The 25,453-nt window shown below is 47.4% G+C and overlaps 1 non-coding gene and 1 pseudogene across 1 annotated transcript; both read left to right on the top strand.

Moving 5' to 3' along the window:
* The first annotated feature begins 12,484 nt into the window (after positions 1–12,484).
* Positions 12,485–12,593, top strand: LOC133767422 (U6 spliceosomal RNA). The gene has a single exon (XR_009866887.1). It is a non-coding gene; the product is annotated as a U6 spliceosomal RNA (small nuclear RNA).
* Positions 12,564–14,108, top strand: LOC133766278 (poly(rC)-binding protein 2-like; annotated as a pseudogene).
* Positions 14,109–25,453: the final 11,345 nt, after the last annotated feature.

The following is a 25,453-nucleotide window of genomic DNA, read 5'->3' as shown; positions in this document are numbered from 1 at the left end:
AAGTTATAGATCAAAGGAAAAAGAATAAAATAAAATATATCCTATCCCTAACCATCTTGAATGCCAGCCTCACGTTATCAATGTTCAGGCTTCTCTAAAGTCTGGGTTGTGGCAGCCAGTGACTCACTCTTTCCCTGTCCACCCTCAGCTTCACCATGCACTAGGAGGGGCCTTGTGGGTGCCACAATCTGCTCCCTGTTCCTCTCCCTGTCTCCAAGTAGCTGCCTTTGCTGCCCCACAGCTCAGGAATGTGTGCGCTAGGAACCCCAGATGAAGGCTCGAAGGTTGTTTCTGTAGAAAACTCCAGGGCCCCTGGTGTTCTGAGCATGACTTAGGAGAGGGAAGCACCAGGCAGGGAGGGAGCCCCATGGTGGGGTTCAGGGGTGATGCTAGCCAGGACAGCCAGGGAGAAGTTATGATGAGGTGAGCCAATTCGTCTTACCATTTACCAGGTAATGCAAGCCCTGTTCGTTGTTGATGTGTAAGCAATGGGAAGCAATGGAAAGTTGGCTTCCAGGACACTGAGAGCCAAGTGGCAAGAACGCTGACATTTTGTAGAGATGGACACTACATTCAATGTACCTTGGGGCTCCGCCTTCCTTTTCTAAACAATACAATCCAAGGCACAATAGGCTGAGCAGAGCAGGCGCCTGCATTGGGGAAAGAGGGAGCTGTGGAGGCCTCAGAGCCCAAGCCCTGAGGAGGATGCTTGTCTCCCCACAGGGGGCCAGGCTAGCATGGACCCACAGTCATAGCATGGGGAAGATCTCCTTGTGAGGGCCAGCCTGCTGCCGGAGCAGGCCATCTGCCCAGGGAGGGGACAGGCAGGGCAGTAGTGCAAGACTGGGTACAGCTCAGGAGACTGACCACATAGGTCAGCATGCCAAGGGCAACAGGAGCCAGATTTGTCATTGCTAAAGATGTGGAAAGGGAAGAAAGCCAGCTGAACACTGCTGTTTGTTGGGGATTGGAGCTCTTAAGGGTTTCAGTGCAGAGCGATAGAGAGAATTAAATACAGATACAAATGTTATGTGCATGCACATATATATCTTCATGAGAATAGGAGCCAGGAGTTTCTTTCAGGTCTCCCATGCAGGTGCAGTGCCGGTATCCCACATGGATGCTGGTTTGAGTCCCGGCTGCTCCACTTCCGATCTAGCTCTCTGCTATGGCCCGGGAAAGCAGTAGAAGGTGGCCCAGGGCCTTGGGCCCCTGCACCCATGTGGAAGACCTGAAAGAGTCTCTGCCTATGCCTCTTTGTAACTCTGCCTTTCAAATAATAAATAAATTTTTTAAAAAGAAAAATATTGATAACCCCTACTATTATAACTCCTTGTTTGAAATTATGGAAAAAGTTTTTTAAAATTAATTTATTTATTTGAGAGGCAGAATTACAGAGAGGCAGAGAAAGAGGGAGAGGGAGGGAGAGAGAGATCTTCCATTCACTGTTTCACTCCTCAAATGGCCACAATGGCCAGGGCTGGGCCAGGCCAAAGTCAGGAGTTAGGAGCTTCTTCCGTGTCTCCCACATAGGTGCAGGGGCCCAAGCACTTGCATCGTCCTCTGCTGCTTTCTTAGGCACATTAGCAGGGAGCTGGATTGGAAGTGGAATAGCCGGAAATGAACTGGTACCCATACGTGATGCCAGCACTGCAGGCAGCAGCTTTACCACCTACGCCACAGTGCCAGCCCCACAAAATGTTAACTATCTCAATCCCCTTTCACAAACAGATTATCCTTTTAATTATGCCAACTGAAGCATCTGGAAGGATTATCCTTTGACCATGTTAGGGAGGCTTGGGCTGCCTATTTATCCCCTTGTCCTAAGTGCATCAGGTTCCTATTGCTTGCCAATTCATCATTTTTTATTTCTTATTATTTTGGTAAAAAGTAATGTGAAATAATTTCAAATTCAAGAGAAGTTTTACAAAAGATTTATTTATTTAAAAAGCAGAATGACAGAAAGAGAGGGGAAAGGGGAGAGAAATAGAGAGAGAAGGAGATCTTGCAGGGGTAGGCCTCACTGCAGCCAGGAGCCAGGAACTTCAGCAGGGTTATTCACACAGGTGGCGGCGATCTAAGGACTTGAGTCATCATCTGCTTCTTCCCAGGTGCTATAGCAGGAAGCTGGATGGGAAGTGCAGACTTGTGACTCGAACAACACTCTCTGATTTGGGATGCAGGCATTCCAAGTGGTGGCTTAACCCATTGCTCCCAAAAGAAAGTCTTAAATACAGCACTAAATTACTTTTTGGGGAAAAAAATTATTTATTTATTGGAAAGGCGGCATTACAGAGAGAGAGAGAGAGAGAGAAAGAGAGAGAGGTCTTCCATCTGCTGGTTTACTTCCTAAATGGCTGCAACGGCCAGAGCTAAGCTGATCTGAAGTCAGGAGCCTGGTCTCCCACAAAGGTGTAGGAGTCCAAGGTCCTGAGCCATCTTCTACTGCTTTCCCAGACCATAGCAGAGAGCTGGATCGGAAGTGGAGCAGCCGGTGCCTATATGAGATTCTGGCACTGCAGGCAGAGGCTTTACCTGCTATACCACAGCACTGGCCCCGACAATATTTTTCTTATGACACACAATGACCCTGGTGAAGTTCCTGGCTCCTGGCTTCAATCAGGTCTACCCCTGGCTGTGTGGGCATTTGAAGAATGAACCAACAGGTGGGAAATCTCTCTCTCTCTCTCTTTTTCTCTCCCCACTCCCCCCCCCCCCCCGTCATTCTGCCTTTCAAAAGAAAAGGGGAAAAGAGGAAAAAGGAAAAGGGAAAAGGTAAGTAATAACGAAAAAAGGTAAGTAAAAAAAAAGGTAAGTAAAAAGGAAAAGGGAAAAGGTAAGTAATATAAGAGAAGTGAACAAGATGGACAGATAGGGAAATAATTAATGCGTCACATCTCCTAGGGCTAAGGCGATACAGAAAGGCGCATGAATGTGTGCAGCAGGTGTTCAGTGGGCAGCAGCGATGCCCAGAGGAGGCATCAGCGCCGAGAACGGGGACTGGAGCGAGCTATTTCTGTGCACTCAGCGGGGCTGCCCATGGCAGCCCAGTGTGGGCTGGGGGAGGCAGGAGGGGCGGCAGGCGGTGTTACCTGGCAGACCTCTGGAGCCGTTCACGTTGCTGAGACCACAGACTTGAAATCAGCCGAGAGCAGACACAACTGGAGCCTGACCACATGAAACAAGTGAGTCAGAGTCTAACCCGAGCCGGTTCCAGCCCTGGCTACCAGGCTGGGGGCCCACTTATTATGTCAACAGGCTATAATGAGATGAACCACCAGAAAGCTGCGTAAACAGTCATTACAGCGGGGTCTGGGGAGGCGCTCCACGGGCATTTGCCCTTAGGCGAAGGAGGAAGGGAATGGCTTTGACTTGTGGAAGCTGTGTGCTTGAGAGAGCTCCTGGGGTCTGCTGATCGGCTGCTGGCTGACTCTGATGAGCCACAGGGCTGCAGACAACATTCCCACCTGTTCCAACTCCTGGTGCTGCTGCCCCAGGAGGCTGGGCTGGCTAAAGACTCCTGGGTCCCAGCTGAGGCTATCCTGGGTTCTGAGAAATGCATGCGCCTGCTGTTTAGGATGTTTGCCCTCCCCTCCCTCAGCCAGCAAGCAGGGCCCAACAGATAGGAGCCCTGACCCCAGGACATGCCCTGAGCAGTGAGAACAATTGACAATTATTCCACTTTCTTAGTCACAGCCTTTTCCTTGAAATTACAAGTTGAGTATCTAATCCCATCATCTGAAATCCAAAATGCTCCCAAATCCTTCACCAGTCTATGTAAATAGTCCAGAATCTGAAAAAAAAAAAAAAAAAAAAAAAAAAAAACGAAATACGACAGAGTTCCGGTCTGGGCATTTCAGATAAAGGACAGTCAACCTGCCTCTGCACAGCCCACTATACACAGCCTTCCCTGGCCGCTCCAATCGCCATTCCAGACATTCTGTGACATCCGTTCCCCCACTACAATGTTCTCAGTGAGGCCTCCCAATTACTTTGAGAGTAGGTCAGACTTCCTTTCTCAAGCAGGAGAAGTTCCTCCCTGTGTTTCCTAAGTTAGAAAACCGCTGACACCTCATTCATGGTTGGTAGGCGATCTCACACAGCAAAGCAATTTTCTTATTAAACGTTGTTTACCATTTTCTGTGAAAATTCTGACATATGGGGATAAGCACAATTTAAATTTATTCAGAGGTCATATTTAACACTAAGCAAATTGAAAACATCTACCAAGACCTCTTAAATTCCCCTCTCTCCTCAACATTTTCAGCTCGGTGTGTCAGCCATTTACACTTGATTTTGTGTAACTGACAGATTCAAAGCCACGCGCAGCCGTGATCTGCTTTTGGAGCGTGCACTAGCAGCAGCAGCAGCAGCAGCATCACAGGTGCTCAGGATTCTTCCCATCTCCACTCAGCATTTGTTAGATGCAAAGAGCACTCGTGCACAGCCTTCTAATAGGTGGGGAGCAGGGTTCTGGTTTTGTAAATGCTGTTTGAGAGGCAGAGAGATCTAGAGAACGAGATGGAGTGATCTCCCACCTGCTGCTTTACGCCCCACATCCCCACAGTCACATGGTGGTAGGGATCCAAGGACTTGGGCTATTATCTCCCAGGGTGTGCACTAATAGGAATCTGAAATCGAGAGTGGAGCCTGGCCCCGAACTCGGACACTCAAAAATGGAGTGCTGCCACCCCATGTGACATCCTAACCACTCCTGCCTGCCCCAGGAGCTTGGTTTTGAAAGTATTTAAAAAGTTATATTCATTTATATATATGTCATTGTTAAAATAAACAAATTCAGCAAAGTTGCAGGATACAAAATCAACAGACAAAAATTACTTGGGTTTCTATATATTAACAATGAAGAATCTGGCCGGCACCGCGGCTCACTAGGCTAATTCTCTGCCTGTGGCGCCGGCACCCCAGGTTCTATTCCCGGTTGGGGTGCCGGTTCTGTCCTGGTTGCTCCTCTTCCAGTCCAGCTCTCTGCTGTGGCCCAAGTGCTTGGGCCCTGCACCCGCATGGGAGACCAGGAGGAGGCACCTGGCTCCTGGCTTCGGATCGGCGCAGTGCACCGGCCACAATGTGCCGGCCACAATGCGCTGGCCTTAGTGGCCACTTGGGTGGTAAACCAACGGGAACAGGAAGACCTTTCTCTCTGTCTCTCTTTCTCACTGTCTAACTCTGCCTGTCTAAAAAAATAAATAAATAAAAATTTTAAAAAATGAGCAATCCAATAAGAAAATTAGTAAAACAATTCCACAATGGCTTTAAAAAGAATAAAATACGTAACAATAAGCTTGACAAAGAGATGAAAGACTTGTACACTGGAAACCATAGAATGTTCCTGAAAGAAATTTAAAGAATGACACCAATATATGGAGAGACATCTCGCGTTCACGGCCGGGAAGACTTTATATTCTTCTGATGTCAGTGGGGCCCAAAATAGTCGACAGAGTCAGTGCAATTCTGCCAGAATCCCAAGAGCATTTTTTTTTTCCAGAAAAAGAAATATCCATCCTAAAATTCAGATGGGATTTCAAGGGAAACTGAACAGTTAAAAATCAACTTAAAAAAGTACAAAATCAGGGACTCATACTTCCTGACTTCAAAACTTACTAAAAATTACAGTAATTAAGACAGTGCGGTATAGGTGTAAACAGAGGCAAAATGGAGAGCCCGGAGATAAGTCCGCACGTGTAGAGTCAAATGATTTTCTTCAAGGGAGCCAATGGGGAAAGGACTATCTTTTCAACAAATTGTGCTGTGAAAACTGGATATCCATGTGTGAAAGAATGAAGTTGGACCCCTGTCTTAAGTGATATACAAAAGTTAACTCAAAATTGATCAAAAATCTACGTGTAAAAACTAAAGCTAAGACATAAGAGAAAAGCTGCATGAAATTTCATCTTAACTATTTGCCTTATAACACTGTTGAACAATTTAACTGTTTTCTTGATGTGACACCCAAAACACAGGCAACAAAGGAGAGAACAGATAAATTAGACTACATCAAGATGTAAAACCTCTGTGCATCAAGGGACACAATCAGTAGAATGAAAAGGCAGCTCACAGAATGAAATATTTGCAAGGCACACACCTGAAAAGGGGTTAATATCTAGAATATATTAAAAACACCTACACCTCAACAATAACAATGACAAAATTAGAAAATAGGCAAAGGACTTGTATAGACATTTCTCCAAAGAAGATATGCAAATGGCCGCCAAGCATATGAAAAGATGGCCAACATCACTAATCATTAGGGTAATGCAAATCAAAGCCACCCCACACCCATTACCCATACCATCAAACCAAACCAAACCAAACCAAAAATAGTAAGTATTGGTGAACATGTAGAGAAAATGGAATGTTTGTGAACTGTGGCTTGGAATATCAAATGGTCCAGCTCTACAGAAGCCAGTGTCAGGTAGAGTTTCAGAGAGGGGTCTGAACCCCACATTCACAGCCACGTCATTCGTAATAGCCAAGATGTGGATACAACCCAAGTGTGCATCAACAGAGGTATGGTGCAGCCAGATGTGGTGCCCGTGGAAACAAGCCTCTATACAGAACCTCGGATGCAGATGCTAAAAACCATCAGGTCCTAGTCTCTCCTCGCCTCCTTTCCTTAGCTTCAAGCTTCCTTGCCCTGCTTTCATGATTCAAATCACCCTCATTAAAATTAGCTCCCTGAATTCAGGGTGTGGTGCAGCTGGCCCTACAGCGTCCCTGAACACCAGGAGGTCCTTTATCTCCCCTCTGGTCTTTTTTGTTTATTTAAAAATTTATTTATTTGAAAGGCAGAGTTACAGAGAAGCAGAGGGAGAGAGAGAGAGAGAGAGAGAGAGAGAGAGAGGTCTTCCATCCACTAGCTCACTCCCCAAATGGCTGCAATGGCTGGAGCCGTGCTGATTCAAAGCCAGGAGCCAGGAGCTTCCTCTGGGTCTCCCACATGGGTGCAAGGGCTGCTTTCTCAGGAGCATTAGCAGGCAGCTGGATCAGAAGTGGAGCAGCCAGGACTTGAACCAGTACCCATATGGGACACTGCAGGTGGCGGTTTTACTCGCTATGCCACAGCACTGGCCCCGTCCCCTCTGGTCTTGAGGGCTTTCTTTTCCAGGAACCCCAGGCCCTGAGCGAAACGTAACTACCACTTATCTGTAGCCCTCAGTTCTCCTGAAGCCCCCTTTGCTATCATCAGAATCCCCTAAAGCACATGAGGTCACAGACCAATCCAAGGAGGACCAGGAGCACTGCAGACCGAATGATGCTTTATAGTGATGTGGTTGTTGGGTGTTTTCCCTCTAGAATAGAAGCTCCATACATTCTGAGACTTCTCGTTTTTGCTCACTGCACCTCAGAACCTACTATTCAGCAAATGCCAGATGAATGAATGAGTTAATGGACAACCCAATCAATCCCCAATTTGATTTTTTGAGGACAGCAATTGATTCCACCCCAGGTCAACTTTATGGTGTTTCCAAGTTTGTGTCAATTGTCCCCAGAGCACAGGAAATCATGTCACAACAAGTTCATTGAGCATGGCATCCCATCTTAGCACACATGTATACTATATATCGTCCTGTGTGCTTCTCACCTTGCACGTACAGCACAGCGCCTGTTCCCTCACTGGTCCGAGTACTGTTACTTTGGCCTTCCTTTCTCAGTCCCTTCTTTCCCAGTGACCCAGATTCCCAGGCTTTCCACCTGTGGAGAGGTGCTGGCTGCATCACCCAGACCAGCTAACTGGGTCAGCAAAGGGAAGAGACTGTCACCAGCAGATATCCTCAGGGCGGATGATGGGGAGAGGGGAGGGCGAGCTCAGAGCAGCGTTGGTCTTTCTCCTCCACCTCACAATTCCTCTAAAAATAACATACCTTCCTCATTCATAATGTTGCTGCTTTGGACTATATAAGAGCAAGTCATAAATCCAAACTCTTAAGTGGGACGGCCGACCAGAGAGAGCTGTGTGGTCCCAGCCCTGGGAAGCCATGGGGCACAGCAGGGCCGGCTGGACACAGGGACCCCAGCTACAAGGGTGGGGGCCAGGGATGAGTTCCTGGACACCCACGTTGAGCACGCACCTAGCCCCATCTGCTCACAGCCTTACTGAAGTTTGGGATCGCTTGATCCTGCCTCTATGGGTTAGCTTTGTTGAAGAACAAGCCATTCCAAAGCTTGGTAGCACAACACAGACACCATGTGTTTGTTCACAGTTCTGGGAATCCACAGTTTGGGCTCCACTGGCTGCAGGGGCTGGTCTGTTTCATAGCATTGGCACTGCTCTTACCGGATGTTTGCGTTGTGAGGCGTGGGGTCCCTGGCTGGGTTTATTCTGGATTCTCTTTTTCAGTGGGAGAGAATTCAAAGCAGAGACACAGATAGAGGTGCAAGGAAAGGAAGATTTACTTAAAGAGGTAGTGCTCGTTCAAACATGAATGTGGGCAACCTCTCACCATGAGGAAAGATGGCTGCCCTACCAAAGTTCAGGATGTCCCTTTATAGGGAAGGGGCGGTGCCCTGATTGAATATGCAAATGAGGCAGAGTTTGGGCAGGGCTTCAGTTCCCGCGGCGATCTCCGGGAAGGTGTTATGGCATCTGCCCATGGGGCACAGCAAACATATGGTCACGTGGTTTCTGGTACACGTGGGGAAGGGAGACTCAGGTGCATGATAGGGAATGGGCTTGTGGAATCTGCAGCTGTGTTGGATGGGCACAGAAGGGGTGGAGTTTTAGGCAGGGCAAGGCTGAAGCAAAAAGCCTGCTGGTGGTCTCTCGGCTCCTTTGTTCTCGAGCTCCCTGCCTAGCCCACATCATGTGGGCTCAGCAGCCCCACTCCTGTCCAACAGTGGGCCAGCTGTCAGCGGGACCCGTGGGGCAAAGCACATCACGTGGTCATCTTCTAGCAGCCCAGAGGGGCGCCTTCAACAGGGTGATGCTTCAAGGGTTTCTAAGAGCACTCGGGAGCTGTAGGGTCCCCCAGCTCCCCCACCTTTGTTTCTGTGTCCTGACAGAAACTCCCCGGACTGTCCTGCGATCCAGCCAGCTGCAGGTGTTTCCCTGCCTGAACGCAAGCCCAGGCTGCGAACATCCTCAGGGACTGAAAAGGGAACCTAAATTCTTTCCCAAAACATTGGAAGTAATCGGTCCCAGCCCTGAACCAAGTCCCTAAGTCCTCATATAGATTTCCCACAACAACTGCCTGACTGACTGTACACAACAGCCCTTTCCTCTTGCTGTCTGATGGGAGGATTCACCTAAGCCCCCTGTACATTTCCCTAACGTGATCTGACTGATCACCCTGGCTTTTACTGCTGCTTGGTTTGCATCTCAGGGAGCATTTGGGGCCCTCATGGGAACTCCCTGGCTGTCACTTTTGGGGTGACTCTAGTTCAGATTCAAGAGACAAAAAAATAGACACTTCTTGATAGAGGAGTTGCAAAATTCTCTTTCAACATGAATGGGAGACTCTGTGACAGTGTTGCAATCTCCTATACTGGTGGCTTAGCCCAGCACCGCATCCAAAAAAACACAGAAGCTCAAGCCGGGCAGAGACCTTAGACTGCACAACACAAAGCAGCAGCGTTTTCTAGAATCCTTCTCCCCATCCCTCAAGCCCCAGGCTTCACGGCTCCTGCCAGAGCCTTGTTTCTGTCTCATCCCCTAAATCTGTGGTCCCTGCTGACCTTTCTGTCCCCCACGTTTCCTACACTGCCCACCTTCCGCCTGCCTTCCAGTCTGGCTTTGTCTTTTCCCTTCTCCCCCACTGACTGCTCCCCGACACGCACAAACCCACGCCGTAAATAACCAGCAGCAGGGAGAGGCACACCCAGCATCCTGAAGAGGAGCAGAAAGCGTGAGAGACCGTCCGCATCGGCAAAGCACCGTCATTCTTTGTTGTCATGCTGTGACTTGCAGGCGCAGGTTCACACTGAGGCCGAAGGGTTGGACTCAGTTCTCAGAGCTCTGAGCTGACTGGTCCGTGCACCTGGGCTGTCCCTCGGGCCCCTGTGTGTTGTTACTAGAGGCTTTAAGCACAGTGTCTCCTCTGACCCAGGCCACGTTCACGTTCATTGCAGATGGTCCTGACTTACCACGGTTCAACTTCTTCGTTTTTCAACTGTGCAATGGCCATACAGCCATGTTGTTTTTCACTTTCAGTGGAGCCATTCAATAAATTCCAGGAGACATTCAACACTTTAGTGTTAACGCTGGCTTTGTGTGTGACGATTTTTCCCAAGTATTGTGAGCACACTTAAGGTGGGCGAGGCTAAGCTGGGTTACAAGCTAGGGTAGGTATATTAAATGGTTTTTTGACTTAGGATATTTTTCAGCTTACCTTTGGTTTATTGGGACATAACTCTGTCATGAGTGGAGGAGCACCTGAACTGAAGTGATGAGTGTTCCCACTTCTCATCTCCCATCTTTTCAAAAGCTCTGGGGACAACATTAAAAAGCTATGGGGAGGCCGGCACCGCAGCTCACTAGGCTAATCCTCTGCCTGTGGCACTGGCACTCCGGGTTCTAGTCCCAGTTGGGGTGCCGGTTCTGTCCCAGTTGCTCCTCTTCCAATCGAGCTCTCTGCTGTGGCCCAGGAGTGCAGTGGAGGATGGCCCAGGTCCTTGGGCCCTGTACCCGCATGGGAGACCAGGAAGAGGCACCTGGCTCCTGGCTTAGGATCAGCGCAGCACCAGCCATTGTGGCCACTTGGGGAGTGAACCAACGGAAGGAAGGCCTTTCTCTCTGTCTCTCTCTCTCTCACTGTCTAACTCTGTTTCTCTTTGTCTCTGTTTCTCTCTCTCTCTCACTCACTCTCAGATTTTTTACATAAATACAAATTTTAGATCGCAAGCAGGTGGTGTGCTGTGTGTCCTAAATTTTACCAAACAAAAGCATGAAACCACTGAGGCTGTCATCTCATCCCTAAGGTCCTGTAATCTTTTTTTTTTTTTTTTTTGACAGGCAGAGTGGACAGTGAGAGAGAGAGAGACAGAGAGAAAGGTCTTCCTTCTGTTGGTTCACCCCCCAGATGGCCGCTGTGGCCGGCACACCGTGCTGATCCAAAGCCAGGAGCCAGGTGCTTCCTCCTGGTCTCCCATGTGGGTGCAGGGCCCAAGGACCTGGGCCGTCCTCCACTGCACTCCCAGGCCACAGCAGAGAGCTGGACTGGAAGAGGAGCAACCGGGACAGAATCCGGTGCCCCGACCGGGACTAGAACCCGGAGTGCTGGCACCGCAGGTGGAGGATTAGTCTATTGAGCCGTGGCGCCGGCCAGTCCTGTAATCTTTTTGAAAAACTCAATGAATTTCCCTTAGGACAAGCTCAAAATAATTATTTTCAATAAAAATAAAGCAAAAAAGTTGGTTATACAGAGGAAAAAATAGAATAAAATGGTGTTTTTGAAAACTGCATTTAAAGTGACATTCCTCATAGCTAAAGTAGGAGCAAGTCACAGGCTTGTTGAGAAGTTTGGGGAGCAGAGTGTTAAAGCGAATGATAAATGTTATGCTCAGGAGAGGAAGAACAACTACTCGGAAAAACCCTTTATCAAAGGACGAGAATGTAAATCCCGTATATATATTTTAAAATATTTATATATTTATTTGGAGATTGAGAGATCTATCCTCTGGTTCACACCACAATGGCCAGGGCTAGGCCGGGCTGAAGGGAGAGCCAGGAGCTTTTTCCAGGTCTCCCACATGAGTATCAAGTGTTCAAACACTGGGGTCATCCTTTGCTGTTTTCCCCCAGGCTGTCAGCAGGGAGCTAGATCTGAAGTGGAGCAGCAGGGCAGTGCTGTGGCCTGCAGTACCAGCATCACATATAAGCACCAGTTTGGGTCCCAGTTGCTCCAGTTCCAATCCAGCTCCCTGCTAATGTGCCTGGGAAAGCAGCAGAGGATGGGCTGTGTCCTTGGGCCCCTGTACCCATGTGGGAGAAGCTCCTGGCTCCTGGCTTTGGATCGGCTCAGCTCCAGCCATTGAGGCCATTTGTGTGTCTCTACCTCTCTGTGTGTCTCTACCTCTCTTTGTAACTCTTTCAAATAAATAAAATAAATCTTTTTTAAAAAAATAACTGAAGCAAGTTTAAAAAAAAAAAAGAAGTGGAGCAGCCGGAATACAGACCAGAGGCTTTACCCACTACATCACAACACCCACCCCTAAAAATTTTAAGACTAACATTTATTATAAATGGTTTGACCAAAGAGTTTTGATAGTGTTAAGTTTAATGTTGTCTTTTGTAAGACAGAAAAAAGAAAAATTTATAACTAAGTGGATTTTTAACACTCATGCAAATACTCTTTTAATCGCTGAAGAAACACTTCCCAGAGTATCAGCAAATAAGAAACGAAGGCCTGAATTAAGTGCAAGCAGTCCAAGGATTTCAGGGCTACCAGCAGAAAAGATAGGACCCAAAGAGGCAGTGAAACCACACCCTCTGTCAAATTTGGTTGGTGTAATTCTAAATCAGAAATGTAGGGTGCTTGCTTCGGCGGCACATACACTAAAAATTTGGACCGACACAGAGAAGATTAGCATGGCCCCTGCGCAAGGATGACATGCAAATTCGTGAAGAAATGTAGGAAGAGAGGCTGAGGGGGAGGAACCGGGAGCAGAGATAATGGCCAAGCACTAAATCGTCACTTCCGAACAGTTCATCGAGGCTGGCTGTGGCTGAGAAACCCAGAAATTCTCCAGAATCAGTCAGGCCCAATTCCCTCCCAGAGCAGTAGAGGAGCAGCCGCAGCCTGCGGCCTCTCCCGCCCACCTAGGGGTCTCTTTCCCCTTCTTCCTCCTCCATCCCCTCCCACTTCCGCTTCTGCTTCCACTTCGCTTCCTCCGCAGCCTGCCCGCTGCAAGCCTCGCCTTCCCGCGGACCACTGTTGCTCTGCCCCGGGCCTCCCGCCCTTCCCCTTCCCACCCGCTCCCCCTCTGCCCTCAGTGCCTGTCGCCTGCAGTTTTGGTTTCACTCCCAGCAGTGACCAAAGCCTTGACCAAAGTCCAGCTCCCAAGAACGCTGTTCGACGGGGTCATCTGTGTGACTGAAGGTGGATTACATGTCACTCTCGCCATCCGGCTCCTAATGCACAGCCGCGAAGTTGGCAGCGTCATCGGACAGAAAGGAGAATCTGTGAAGAGGATGCCTGAGGAGAGTGGCGCAGGCATCAGCGTCTCCGAAGGGAATTGTCCAGAGAGAATGACCGCTTTGGCTGGACCCACACGCGCCATCTTCAAAGCCTTTGCTGGGATCACTGACAAACTGGAAGAAGACATCACTAGCTTTGCGACCAATGGCACGGCTGCTGGTGGTCCCTGCTAGTCAGTGAGTGAGTGCAGAGGCTCAGTTGCAGGTGGCAGGGGGTGTGCTCCCTCCCCTACTCAACCGATGGACCATCACGGTGCTGGCTTTCCGCAGTCCATCACCGACTGTGTCAGACAGATCTGCCAGTCATGTTGGAGACTCTCTCCCAGTCCCTCCACCCCCACCCTACGGAAGGATGTGAGCATCTGGGCCAGCCCAAGCCGTCCAGTTCTCCGGTCATCTTTGCAGGTGGTCAGGACAGGTACAGCACAGGCAGAGACCGTGGGAGCTTTCCCCACACCACCCTGTTCCTGTGCCTGAACCTTGACCTGAGGGACCACCTCTGGAGGCCCTTACCACGCAAGGACAGTATGCCATTCCACAGCCAGATGTGACCAAGCTGCACCAGTTGGCAATGCAACAGTCTCATTTTCCCATGATGCATGGCAACACCAGGTTCCAGCTCTCCAGAGGTGGATCCATCTGCCCACACTGCTTCTCATGAACTCACCATTCCAAATTACTTGACTGGTTACATACGTTAATGCCAAAGCACCCAAATCAGTGAGATTCATCAGATGTCTGGGGAGCAGATCAAAATTGCGACCCCGTAGAAGGATCTACTGATAGGCAGGTTCCCATCCCCGGATCTGCTGCAAGCACTAACTTGGCTCAATGTCTAACCAATGTCAGGCTTTCCTGGGACACAGGTGGTGCAGGGAGCCGCCAGAACAGTGCAGATTCATCCAGAATCCCTTTCCGCTGTGCACCATCCCCCAAGATCCATCTCAACAGTCAATGATTCCAGGTTTTAAGTAGTTTGTAAATTTTCAGTTCCCACACACTTTATCATCTACTCATGATTTTACAATTAAAGCATTTTAACTTCTTTGTTCAGCGTTAATGCTGAGATCCATATTTAATTTTTTAAGCTTCTCCCTGTGTTTTTTTAGCTCATGAATTTTGTTTGTCTTGGAAAAGTAAGAGTAGAATATTAATATATTTCACTTTAATTCTGTAATGTCAGGAATTTTTCAAAAAAATTAAAAGATGGACTGGAGCTTTTTCTTTGTGAGTGGAAACTGGATGCTACAGTGAAAAACAAAGAATGAATCAATCAGTCTTCCTCTCTCTTTCTCCTTCCCTCCCTGTACTTTTCCCTCTCTTTTTGAGTATTTGTCACATTAAATATTTGTTTTATTAATCAAAAATAGTTTTAAATACACTGTCAGTATTTGTAACATTGACTATATGCTACAAATTTTACATTCATAAAAAATAACAAAAGCTACAGCAAGTAGAAAGAAAACAAGAGGAGGAGTAAAGTTGAAACCATCCAAGTGCAGAGTCCCATCTACAGAGGAAGCTGCCAGACACCTTGGGAGCTGATGGAGCTCATGAGGCCATTTGAGCTGCAAATTTTCCTTCCCCTGTTAAAGGTTCTGCGGGTCCATTATTCACATGTTTGATAGTTGATGTCACGTGAAAATGTGCTCCCCAGGCAAAGTGTGTCTCTGTCCCCTCTCATCTCTCTTTCTTTTCTTCTTCAAAGCAGAGAAAGGGAAACAGAGACAGACAGAACCAGAGAGAACCCTTCCTCCTCCACTCCCCAAATGCCCACAATAGCCCTGGCCAGGCCCAGTGAGAGCCAGGAGCCCAGAATGCAATCCACATCTTCAACATGGGTGGCAGGGACCCACTCCTTGAGCCATCACCTGCTGCCTCCCAGGGTGCACACTGGCAGGAAACTGGAATCAGAAGCAGACCTGGGACTAGAACCCAGGAGCTCTGATAGCGCATGTGGGTGTTCCAAGCAGTGACTTAACTGCTGTTAAGTAGTGCCAGATGCCTGCCCTCCCTCCTCTCTCTGTTTCTAGTTTATCTAGCACATGTTCACTGCACTCCTGGACATTTGGGCACAGCACAAGATGCTGGGAGAACCTAGAAGTTCATGGAAAAATGGAATTGAATAATGAGTTGTCTTTTAAAGATCTATTCATTTATTTGAAAGGCAGAGCTAGAGAGAGAGAGAGAGAGAGAGAGAGAGATCTTCCATCTGCTTGTTCACTCCCCAAAAGGTTGCAATGGCCAGGGCTAGTCCAGGCTGAAGCCAGGACCCTGGAACCCCATTTGGGTCTCCCATTTCAGTGCTTCCACTGAAGCCCTGGGGCCATCTTCTGCTGATCTCCCAGGCACATTACCAGGGAAGTGGAGCAGCTAGAACTCTAATCAAAACTCCAATATGGGATAGTGACATTGCAAGCAGCAGCTTAATGCCCTGCCCCTTAGCACCAACCTTAGTAAACTTATTCTGATGAAAAAAAAAAATTGAAATCCATGCATTATTTTTTTGGTCATAGACATTTTTCATGAATGTTTTGAAGATCCCTCATGTATGTAGATTTCAGAAATGTTGTACCAAAATAAATTTCTTTTAATTCCATGTCCCACAAACTTTTAAAAGTAGCCTTGTATTAAACTGTTACTGTTTTCCCATAGCTGTGCAAGGAGGCCTTGACTTCCCACTCAAAGTGCTGGGATGTTTCCTTATCCAAAGCGTTTGATTGCCTGAGAACCTCTGAAAGAAGAGTCGTGGAATTACATCCACAGCACGAACCACCTGCTATTATTTCGCTAGAATCACAATTTTAGTTCAGTATCAGTTCTTAACAATGAGAGATCCCATTCATTTATCCTGGCCTGAGAGGAGTTTTAAAAAAGTAAAACCTCAGGCCACATTGCCAGCAAGCTGCAAAGCTCTCCCTGGCGCTGTGCAGATCCGCACCATGGTGATGATGGGAACTGCTGGGGACCGGGTCAGGCTGCAGCCAAGGGGGTGTCGTGTAGTTAATGCCTTAATTACGGCTCAGGCGGGAGCTGTCACTGGTGCGCAGTCATTGTTTCTGCTTTCCTCGAGCCTGGCTTCCTTTGGCCTAATTTCCTCTGGGCCCCACGCCCACTGCCCTCTGCTAATTAACTTGGCGGTCTACAGGCCTTTTATGTCAGAGTGTTTCTACTTGTGCTGCACTCTGCTGTTTCATGTTTTGATCTTCAAACTACTCAATACAGTTCACAGTAGATTTTTCTGTATTTCAGAATGAACATGCACGTTGCCAAAACCTTTCTTCATTGTTTCTCTAAAAACCGTTTTAGATTGCCAAAAACACCTTCGGTGCAGAAGTTATTGGAAGCTATAGGCATTTGCTCACAACTTATAACATGATAATGATAACGTAGTATTTAAAAATACTTGGGAATTTATATTTGTTTATATCTATGCTTAGAAAACAAACAGCTTGTTACTGTAGGGCAGGGGAAAAGAAGAGCAGGTGTCCAAACAAAGGAATGAGCCCATGTGAAGTCCCAGAGGCAAGAGTGGGAAGGAGAAAGTGGAGCCTGGGGGCCGGCGGCACTCCGTTGCTGTGGCACAGCAGGTTAACGCTCTAGCCTGAAGCGCCAGCATCCCACATGGGCGCCGGTTTGAGACCCGGCTGCTCCACTTCCAATCCAGCTCTCCACCATGGCCTGGGGAAGCAATAGAAGATGGCCCAAGTCCTTGGGCCCCTGCACCCATGTGGGACCCAGAAGAAGCTCCTGGCTTCGGATCAGTGCAGCTCCAGTCATTGTGGCCAATTGGGCAGTGAACCAGCGGATGGAGGACCTCTCTCTCTCTCTCCTTCTCTTCTCTCTGTGTAACTCTGACTTTCAAATAAATAATTAAATCTTTAAAAAAAAATAAAACTTTTTAAAAAAGAACGTGCAGGTAATATACCTCAAGGACACGGCAGTCTTTGCCCACTTCCTATCGCCAAGTCTGGAAGGAAATGTTCCCCCCATCCAGGCTGCTCCCATGCCAACCTCCCTACCAATAGGCAGAGGGAAACCCAGGAATTCTCCCTTGTGACAAGGAAGATACCCAGAAAACGCCATATGACTGCACCAGAAGGTGACCAAGAGCAGGATATTCAGTTGCTCAGGCTGTACACTGCACAAAGACAACACATACAGTCACATGAAGGACATCTTTGTTATTATGAATATGTTTTATGCTTTATGATATAATTGTCTGTTTCAAAGATGGAAACTTTATGTAATTATTAGAATAATTTTCCAGGAAATGGCAGTAATGTATATTATTTTAACAAAATTAAAATGCACTGGTAATTTTTGATGGATGGAAGTGTCTTATTTTAATAGTGTAGAATATGACTCTTCATTGACTTATGAAGATGGAGACATTCAATAATCAATGACCTTTGCTCTAATTCATCTACATAATTCCGTATTTTTTCTAAAGATTTTATTTATTTATTTTTAAAGGCAGACTTACAGAGAGAGAGGTCTTCCTTCTGCTGGTTCACTCCCCAAATGGCTGCAACGGCTGGAGCTGAGCTAGATGGAAGCTGGGAGCCAGGAGCTTCTTCAGGGTCTCCCATGTGGGTGCAGAGGCCCAAGCATTCAGGTCATTTTCCAGAAAAAGCTCCCAGCTCCCATCTTTGGCCAGGCCCAGTCCTGACTATTGCAGCCATTTGGAGAGTGAGCTGTGTCTGAGACTCTGCCTCTCAAATAAATAAATAAACCTTTAAAAAAAAAAAAAAAGCCAAGTAACACTGCAGCTACAAGCCTTTGGCAAAACTGACATTTGGGTGATAGCCAAGAACTCAGGCAACTTCTCTGTTCCTTTTGTGGATATTTAGGGTTATTAAGAACACACATTAGGGGCTAGCCTTGTGGTGCAGCTGGTTAAACCACCGCTGGTGATGCTGGCATCCCATATGAGCGCTAGTTCGAGTCCCAGCTGCTCCACTTCTGATCCAGCTCCCTGCTATTGTGCCTGGGAAAATAGCAGAAGATGGCCCAGTTACTTGGGTCTCTGCTACCCATGTGGGAGACCTCGATGAAGTTGCAGTCATTTGGGGAGTGAATCAATGGATCAAAGATTTCTCTTTCTCTGTAACTCTGCCTTTCAAATAAATAAATAAATCTTTAAAAAAAAAATTGCCCAGTGTAAACTTTTTTTTAAATGTGCCACATTATTCTGATAATGTGGGGAGCCTTTATTCTTTTATCTAGTATTTTTTTAAAGATTTATTTTTTATCTGAAAGTCAGAGTTACACACAGAGAGAAGGAGAGGCAGAGAGAGAGAGAGATAGAGAGAGAGAGGTCTTCCATCCACTGCTTCACTTCCCAACTGGCCGCAACAACTGGAGCCATGCCAACCCGAAGCCAGCAGCCAGGAGCTTCTGCCGGGTCTCCCACGCAGGCGCAGGGGCCCAAGTGCCTGGGCCATCTTCTACTGCTTTCCCAGGCCATAACAGAGAGCTGGATTGGAAGTAGAATAGCTGGGACTAGAACTGGTGCCCATACAGGATGCTGGCACTACAGGCAGCGGCTTTACCTGCCACAGCTTTGGCTCCATTCCCGTATAAACTTAAACTCTCATTGAACCTGAGTGGGAAGGCAGGGCTATCAGCTTCAGAATACTCACTTAGAAATTTTCCAAAGTGTAAAGATGCACATTCTAAAATGCAAGTCAAAGGTATGATTTTTTTTTTTGGGGGGGGGGAGGGACAGGCAGAGTGGAGAGAGAGATAGAGAGAGAGAAAGGTCTTCCTTTGCCATTGGTTCACCCTCCAATGGCTGGCGCACCATGCTGATATGAAACCAGGAGCCAGGTGCTTCTCCTAGTCTCCCATGGGGGTGCACGGCCCATCCTCCACTGCACTCCCGGGCCACAGTCGAGAGCTGGCCTGGAAGAGGGGCAACCAGGACAGAATCCAGCACCCCGACCGGGTCTAGAACCCGGTGTGCTGGCACCGCAGGCGGAGAATTAGCCTATTGAGCCGCGGCGCCAGCCAGGTATGATTTTTAAATACCCTCTTCCAAAAATATTTGCTCAGTACTGATTTGGAATTATGCTTTAAGTAAAATTAATATTATAAGCAAAATGACACTGTAACAAAAATTTTAATAGCCATGAAAAGTACCCAAAGGGTTGAGAAACTCTTTGAAGAAAAATGCATTGACCATATTTACTTTCTAAAAAATGTTATTTAAGTGAAACAAATTGTAGAGTTTTCTGACACTAAAACTGAGTTCTCAAATGTGGAAAATGCTAGAAAAAGAGAGAGAGAGCAATCACTTTTATTACAGAGTCCACAATATACTCGATTTCAAAATTAACTTTTCTTTTTCCCATATTAGATGCAATAATATCCTTAAATGAAAGTTTCATAATACTGGAAAACATCATAGCTTTTCCATTTTTTAAAAGATTTATTTATTTATTTGAAAGGCAGAGTTATGGGGTGTAGGAGCAGAGAGAGAGAGAGAGAAAGGTCTTCCACCCGCATATGGCCACAGTGGCCAGAGCTGGGCTGATCTGAAGCCAGTAGCCAGGAGCTTCATCTGGGTCTCCTACATGGGTACAGGGGACCAAATACTTGGGCCATCCTCTGCTGCTTCCCCAGGCATACCAGCAGGGAGCTGGATCAGAAGCGGAGCAGCCAACACTTGAATTGGTACCTAAATGGGATGCTGGTGCTGCAGGCAATAGCTTAACCTGCTGTGTCACAGTGCCAGCCCCTCCATTTTTTATTTTTTTTTTAAGATTTATTCATTTATTTATGTCAAAGAGTTACACAGAGAGGCAGAGAGAAAGAGAGAGAGGTCTTCCATCTGTTGGTTCACTCCCTAAATAACTGCAATGGCTGCAGCTGCACCGATCCGAAGCCAGGAGCCAAAAACTTCCTCTGGGTCTCCCACATGGGTGCAGGGACCCCAGGACTTGGGCCATCTTTCACTGCTTTCCCAAGCCATAGCAGAGAGCTGGATGGGAAGTGGAGCAGCCAGGACTCGAACCGGCACTCATATGGGATACCAGCACTGCAGGCGGCAGCTTTATCCGCTATGCCACAGTGCTGGCTCCCTTCATTGTTTTTTTAAGACACACATCATTTGAGGATTATAATAAGATTAATTCCTGCCACTAAGTTAAAGTTATGGTGAAATTACTGGCTAAACATGACAAGTGATGCTAAATTAATAAAATATGAATCACCGGCACCCCAGGTTCTAATCCCGGTTGGGGTGCCAGATTCTGTCCCGGTTGCTCCTCTTCCAGTCCAGCTCTCTGCTGTGGCCCAGGAAGGCAGTGGAGGATGGCCCAAGTTGGGCCCTGCACCCGCATGGGAGACCAGGAGAAGCACCTGGCTCCTGGCTTCGGATCAGCTGCGCCAGCCGTGATGGCCATTTTGGAGGTGAACCAACGGAAAAAGGAAGACCTTTCTCTCTCTCTCTCTCTCTCTCTCTCTCTCTCTCTCTCTCTCTCTGTCTAACTCTGCCAATCAAAAAAAAAAATAAGATATCAAACTAATGAACTTGAGTATTTTTTACAGATTTATTTTATTTATTTGAAAGTCAGAGTTACACAGAAAGAGGAGAGGCAGAGAGAGAGGTCTTCCACCTGCTGGTTCACTCCCCATTTGGCCACAATGGCTGGAGCCAGGAGCTTCTTCTGGGTCTCCCACATGGGTGCAGGGGCTCAAGGACTTGGGCCATCTTTTACTGATTCCCAGGCCATAGCAGAGAGCTGGATCAGAAGTGGAGTGGCCAGGACTCGAACTGGCGCCCACATGGGATGCCAGCAATGCAGGTGGCAGCTCTACCCACCACACCACAGCGCCGGTCCCTTGAATAGTTTTTCAATACCTATTGTGACCTTGTTGAAGAATTGCAACATGATTGTTTTGTGTCCAGATCGCCGGATCCCCGAATGCCGCCAGAGACTTGAACACACCGAAATGCAAGAACAAGGTTTATTTCGGAAGTACAAGCTGCAGCAGGGACCCGTCTACTCAACCGCACAGCGAAGAGCAGAGGAAGGCCCTGAGCCAGGCTTGGGAGCCTCTTTTAAAGCCGGGTTACATCATCGAGGGGTGTGGGGTAACAGTGGATTGGCTGGGGTCACCTCTGGTACTTCCTGATCGAACGTGGTGTTCCTGATTGGGTCAGATCCAGGAGATTTCCTTATATGGTGAACGCTAGCGAGCTGTTCCATTGTAACTTTCGGTCTCCCCAGAGTGAGGCCGCTTTTAAGGTAAGTCCCGCCTGCCTCTCTGAATGGAGGCACTTTTTTGAAACATAGTTACTCCAGCCCTTCAATTGTAGCAATAATTTGCCCAGCATACTTCTGAGTGTTTTTGTAGCCCTTAAAATCGCATTTAACTTTCAGTCGTCTATGGAGAATACAGTTTCTCAAAATTAAATTTTCAGAAAATTATTCAGGGTCTACGAGGTCACTAGGCCACTGTGGACAATGGTACCTGGGGCACTTGTGCACCCGAGCCGCTGCCCAGACTTTCACAAAATTCTCGGAGCAGAGATTCTCTTAACCAACTCTGGCAGCTTGGGGCTCCTAATTCTTGTCACTGACTGTTTGAACTTAATGTTATGGTCTTCGATCTGGTTTGTACTATTTCTTCATTTTGATTTTTATTTTGCATAAAAAGTGTATAGATTTAAGGTGTACGATAATGATTTTTAAAATTTTTTTTAAAGAGTTATTTTATTTATTTGAAAGACAGACTTACAGAGAGAGGTAGAGCTAGAGAGAGAGAGAGAGAGAGAGAGAGAGAGAGAGAAGCCTTCCATCTGCTGGTTCACTACCCAAATGGTCACAACGGCCGGAGCTGTGCTTATCTGAAGCCAGGAGCCAGGAGTTTCTACCAGGTCTCCCACGCAGGTGCAGGGACCCAAGGACTTGGGCCATCTTCCACTGCTTTCCCAGGCCATAGCAGAGAGCTGGATTGGAAATGGAGCAGCCAGGACTCAAACCGGCACCCATATGGGATGCTGATGCAGCCACTTTAAGCCCCGGCCTGCTTAAACTCGCCGCGCCACAGCGCTGGCCCCAATAGATAATGTTTTGATAGACACACACATAGTGAACAGAAGACTGCGGTCAATCTAATGAATATATCAATCTCTTCACATAGTTGCTTTTACATGGGCTGAAGTAGTGAGAATGCTCAGGTCCTTACTTTTCCAGCAGGTTTCAAGTATATGATATGGCACTGTTGTTGTTAACTAGAGTGACTGTGCTGTGCACAAATCCACAGGATTTACCCTACACAGCAGCAACTTCATCATCTCTGACCATCATCTCCCCTTCCCGCCATATACCCTCACAATCACTACCCTACTCTATTCTATGAACCTCACTTTCTCATCTTCCACGCCTAAGTGGACCCAAGGGACCCAAAGTCACCTTTCGCCAAGAAGCCACAGTGAGTTCCTCCACTAACTCAGATACTTTTTTTTTAAGATTTATTTTTTATTTATTTGAAAGTCAGAGTTACAGAGAGATGTAGAGACAGAGAGAGAGGGCCTCCCGCAACGGCCAGAGCTGCACCGATCTGGAGCCAGGAGCCAGGAGCTTCTTCCGGGTCTCCCACATGGGTGCAGGGACCCAAGCACTTGGGCCATCTTCTACTGTTTTCCCAGGCCATAGCAGAGAGCTGGATTGGAAGAGAAGCAGCTGGGAGTAGAACCGGCACCCATATGGGATGCCAGCGCTTCAGGCCAGGCTTTAACCTGCTGCGCCACAGTGGCAGCCTCCCAGACACTCTTGGAGAAGGAGAAATTGGAGTGTGCTGCAAACACAGCAGAGTGCTATTTCCAAGGATAGGATGCACAATGCCTCCAAAACTCAAAGAGGTTTATTAAATGCTATGTCTTTTTTCCTTCTTCTTCTTCTTTTTTTTTTTTTTTTTTTTTGAGAGAGAGAGAGAGAAAGAGAGAAAGAAAGAAACAGAGAAACAGTTAGACAGAGTTCCCATCCAAGGGTTCATTCCCCAGATGCCTTCAATGCCCAGGACTATTCTGGGATGAAAAGCAAGGAACTCGATCCAGGCTTCTGGATGGGTGGCAGGTACCCAACAAGCCATCACTGCTCCCTCCCGGAGTCTCCATTAGCAGGAAGCTGGAATGGGGAGCAGAACTGGGGCTTGAACACAAGTGCTCTAACAGGTGATACCAACGTCCTGAGGTCACATTCCCAGCCCTGTGTTTACCTTTTGTTTTTACTGGTAGAGGTTGCAAGAGGCAACCACTTCCCCTTTACCTAAGACAGAGTGTCCCGTCTTCCCTCAGACCATTGGATCCCTAAAATCTTCGCCTAAGTAGCAGATCCTTGGATCTGCATCACCCATATCTCTCACCCTCAGCCAACCCTGTAGTTTATAAGAACATCTAAAGTTCTTGCCAGTTTATACACAGCTGGTCCACAGCATGATGTTATCAACAGAGTGGACTGGCATAGCAGTTTTCGGGATGTCTGGATAATCAGTTGTAGTGATTCAACTTGACAACGATTGTAGCCATTTTGGACCTGACCACCATCTTGCCCTTTAAGTAACCCCAAACTCTGATAAGGTAAACAAAGTTGTTAAGATAATCTGCAGGTCTTATCTTGGCTTGGCTTGCCAGGCCAGACATTGGAAAGTCCTTTATCTAGCCCTAAAATGTTAACATTTCTTAAGAAAGTGCACCTAGGCTAGCTCTGGGCTGTCTAATCTGACATATAAACCCCTTATGGGAGTGCAGGAACTCATTGTCTCACAGCAACCAGAAACCACGCTCCCATTAATGAGATGCTGTGTAGTCTTGGATATGCCCCCTCTCCTTGGTCCCTTCCTCCTTTGGTGGTCAGGTCTTCTGTACTGGGCTTTCCCCAAACCTCAGTGTTCCTATGGATTCTCTTATGACAGAGAACAGGAACACCACCACACCCCAGCTCAAGAAAGTCTTGGTGTGCTTCCCTTTTTCCTAAGGTGTCATTTTAGTTTAATTCCCATTTTATTAATGGCAACTGAAAAAAATTCAACTGCTGGACGAATGGTTGCACCCAAGTGCTGAAAGAGTTGCTAACGTGCTCCAATGAAGATTTCACATCAGCAAAGCCCTTGCAATACAGTACCATCTGTTTATGTTTGCCTAATCCTCTGGCATTGCCCATGATCCACCTGGGTTGTGCAAGGGCCACAGGGAGAATTGAACGGGGTACTGCCTCTGATTCACATCTTGGTCCAACAATGAAAAGGGGGAGTTCTCATCATCCACTGGTCAAGGATGTCCACAGGGGTTAAGTCCCTCATGTCCAGGTTACACATGCACAAGTGCTTAGCAGGTGCCTTTTACGGCATCCAAGAAGCCCTGGGGTCAGAGGTGAAGTTCTTGACATGGGCCTGTTGAGATGCAACACCTTGCTAGGCTGCAGCTACTTAAAACAACTGGGAGCATGCATGGTTAAGGGGACTGTCCTCTAGTTGGAGAATGGTGTGGGGATGACAGGATTTGAAGTGGCTCCAGGGACATCCAGTGTCCTGATTCTTGGCCTGCTAGAAGGCAGTTGCAAAGAGGAACCCTTTCATGGATTTCTTTATCTGAGCACAGGAGTTGTTAGGTAGAAGCACTCAATAACCATTTGTTGGGTGCATAAACTAATAAAGTAATTGAATGATAAAACAACAGTATATTGAAAAAGCCACATCACATGCAAAGGCATGGGATAAGAATGGGCAGTTAGCCTAGAGGTTAAGAGAGCCACATTCCTAATCAGAGTACACAATTTTTATTCCCAGCTTCCTGCAAATGCAAGCCCTTGCAAGCAGTGGTGATGGTCCAAGTCACTAGGTTCCTGCCACCCACAAGACAGACATGGATTCCATTCCCAGTTCCTGGCTTCAGCCCAGTCCAGCCCCAGAAATTGTAGGCATTTGAGAGTAAACCAGCAGATGGGAACTCTCTCTGGCTCTCAAATAACTTGAAGGGGAGAGGGACACGGGCATGGTGGGGGTGGCGGGAGAGAAAGAGATCTTCTATCCACCGGTTCACTTCCCAAATGGCCACAATGGCTTGGGCTGGGCTAGGCTGAAACCAGGAGGCAGGAACACCATCTGGGTCTCCCACATGGGTAAAGGGGGCCCAAAGACTTGGGACATCCACTGCTGTTTCCCAGGTACATCAGCAGGGATCTGGAGCAAAAGCAGAGCAGCCAAGACTTGAACTGGTTCTCTTAAGGGATGCAGTGGCTTAACCTGTTGTGTCAAAATGCCAGCCCCTGTCAAATAAATCTCTAAAAAAAT

Source organism: Lepus europaeus, chromosome 9 (genome assembly GCF_033115175.1).
Source record: "Lepus europaeus isolate LE1 chromosome 9, mLepTim1.pri, whole genome shotgun sequence".
NCBI lineage: Eukaryota > Metazoa > Chordata > Mammalia > Lagomorpha > Leporidae > Lepus > Lepus europaeus.
Note: the sequence above shows the minus strand (reverse complement) of the source record. Positions and strands in the feature narration are given on the sequence as shown.